Below are 3364 nucleotides of genomic sequence, written 5' to 3'. Positions count from 1 at the left end.
GTTAACCAGGACGGACCGTTGGTCTATCCACGGTCTGTTGGTGAGGTCTCATGGGTAGGGTCTGTGGGACGGTTAAGTGAGGACTTAAAGGTCTTTTCCGATTTTAATTAATATTAAGTGGTGTCGTTTTAGCCTTATTTAGACCACCTATATAAGGATATTAGACCCCTAAATTAAGTCATTCACCTCATATTCCTAAAACCCAAATCAGTTCCCAAAGCTTCATCCTCACCAAAAAATCTCTCTCTAGAAAACCCAAAGAAGAAGAAGAAGAAAGTTGGAGCTAGGGTTCAAGGAGCAAGGTTATTCACATTAAATTGATTGGGATTAATTTCTAAGGTATGGTAGTCCTTCATCCATGGATTTCTTTCATCCATGGAGCCCCTTCAAAATCCCAATTTCAAAGATTGAAATCCCCAAAAGTTAGGGTTTGATTCCAAAGTCATGTGTTTCTTTCAAACTCGATTCTAATGATTGAATTATGTTATAAATATGTATGAATTGATGATTATTATGGTTTTTATGATGAATCCCCCAAGAACCCATGAAATCCCCATATTTCCCAATTCTGATCTATTGATGTGGGTTTGTTGATGAAAAGATTATGTTAGGGGATTATGCATGTAGTGATTGGTTTACTTGAATCAAGTTTATATACATGTCTAATGTAGTGAATTCTAGATGTTTTGATTTGATATGAGCTTTGACCCTTGAAAGTGCAAAATATGATATTAAGCATGTTTAATGAAGTTTATGTTTATGCTTTAAGGACACTTTGGAAGTGAAGTGTCTATGATAATGATGTAGTTGTGTATTGTTGAAAAGGGTATTCTCATATACACACTTATGCATGAATATGACATGATGTGAAAGGTTTTCTCACAATATGAAGATTTTAAGGTTGAAAGGCTTTCTCACATATTGAATCTATATGTAGACATGGACGGTGAAAGGGTATTCTCATGCATGATCTAATGAGCTATCTTAATGAATTAAGTTATGAATTAATATGTAATCCGTGGTAATTAATGCTTAGCACAGAGTGGATATTAAATATGAGATAGAGGCTTTTACACTAGTTGAGTCCAGCTTCAAAATGGGATCCTTTTACACTAGTTGAGTTCGGGTTCCCAAAGTTTGTCTCATGAGATGGAGACCTTGTACGCTAGTTGAGTCCCGATTTCTAGAAGCAATCTCCTTATCCAATAAATTATATTTTGCTAGTGGATCCACCTAATCTAAGAGTAAGGTTCTACCTTAGGTAAGTAGAATAACCCTTTTCGGTGTGGGTAACATCGGGGGATCATGTATAGCTCACATGTTCTCATGTTGGTTAAGGCTTATTTCCACAACAACAAGAACAAGAATATGAATTATGAACTATGGTTACTCAAGAAGCTTTTATGTGAGTTTTCAAGGTCTTAAAGGTGTGAATATGAATGATGGCCTAAAGAGGTTTGCTTAGCATGGGTGAGATTTATGGGGTCTTGTCCATGCATTGCACAAGTATGTTTTGAGGGTACTTATGAAGTGTTTCTCTTATGTTATGATGATATATCGATTGACTATGTTTATGACATATGCTTTTCCACTATCTTCATGATGATATTTAAACTTGATAATTGCTTGCATTCAAATAAAATGTCCCTTTTAGCATTACTTAGTGCATTTTTGTACTAATGCCTACTTTTTCTACATTTTCCCCAAAGGGTCCGGTTCTCGAGGTGATCATTCTAGTGGCTAAAGCTTGGACTTGTGTATCTTCCAAGCTTGTGGTGAGTCCTCATGGTTCGAGGACGACTTTTTCTCATGATGTAGTTTCCTTTATTATATTTCCCTTTGCGGACATGTTGTATGGGCTTGGCCCTATTTCATTCAAACATTGTGTTATTGGCTATGTTGAGACTTAGTGTCTAGACTTCCACTTTCCTTTATGAAAATTTTAGAATTGAATTGTGTTTTTACTCTTATTGTTCTACTGCTTATGTTATGAGGACTAAGTGGTTTGTATGGAGTCCTTCGGGGTTCTATACGCCATGTCAGATCTGGGGGGTACCCCTGGGTCGTGACAGAATCTAGTCTATGTTCTCACCTAGCCGAATTGACATCTGTGTCGCTTTGGTTTTAACCTATGATACTTGTTTATAGCTTTTCGCAACCCAATCTGTAATTTGATTACCTCCTTGATATTAAGATTTCCGACCCCTTTTTGTAAATGATCTGTTTGTTCTCTCATTTCGCCTCATTTTCGTTCTTGTTATTATTCAAAATGTTCAATTTTCAGATAGTTGGTTCTCATTTTGTGTTCGTTTTCCCTACTTTATATGATATTAGTATTTTCAGACTTATTCAATCAATTTTGCTGGTATTTCTTTAGGGTAAATACTTTGTAAAAAAATTATTTCTTCCATGCTAATACTTATCCTTATTTTGAAGTGTGGTCGCTGCTTGACAATATCTTCATAATGTATATGAACACATTTGTTGCTTCAGTTTTTGTGCAGGACTTGAGTATGTTTATTTTGATCTTTTGTATCTTTATCTAGGTACATGTTAACTTGTTTTGGTTTAGTTCTAGTATAGTAACTTGATTCAATTTTCTTTTAGCTAAAAGTCGTATTTAGAGCAATATGTTTTAGATAAATGAATTGTCTAAAGTGTGAGATCTTGTTTCCTAGTTCTTTATAGATTTCAGTTTTAGTTTCTTTTTCCTCCAAATTGTTGCCTTAATTTTGTGCCTTGATAGTATGATCATCTTATAAAATGGAGTTTGGAATTGACTTCAACCTCGGAATCAATTACTGTGTTGTTTCATTGTGATTCTTGACAAGAGTTCTTAATTTTTTTTAGCCTTATAAGTCAGCCCATTCTTTAATGCCTTATGGTTTTGGTCTTTTAGTTTAGTTTATATTAACTTGTGGTTTTTCGTTAACCACTTCCTTTAATGCATAAGTGTATTTTGTTGAATAATGTTTTTCTAATGCCTAATTTACTTGGTTCTTGTCATAATTAATAGCTAATTAAGAATTGTTTTGTTCCTATGGTGATATATAGGCAGTAACACTCATTCCATTTCACTATTTTCTTATATTAAACCATTGAATTGTTACTTATATTTTTATTTATTTATGTTTGCATGTTAAATCCGCTCCGAGTTCGCCATGGACTCTATCTCATCTCCTCGCATCTTCTCGATTGGGCCAAAGGCCCAATTCTACCTTTTATCTAGTCAGCCTTGTCAATAGGAAGCTGATACACATGGATTGGAAGTTGAACATATAGGGAAATGGGCTGAAAGTCCAATCATTCCGACAATAGTTAATTCAGGCCCAAATGGTTCAAATTCAACCTCTCTTTTACTCTC

This window comes from Solanum stenotomum, chromosome 3, assembly GCF_019186545.1.
Source record: "Solanum stenotomum isolate F172 chromosome 3, ASM1918654v1, whole genome shotgun sequence".
In the NCBI taxonomy this organism is placed as follows: Eukaryota; Viridiplantae; Streptophyta; class Magnoliopsida; order Solanales; family Solanaceae; genus Solanum; species Solanum stenotomum.
Note: the sequence above shows the minus strand (reverse complement) of the source record.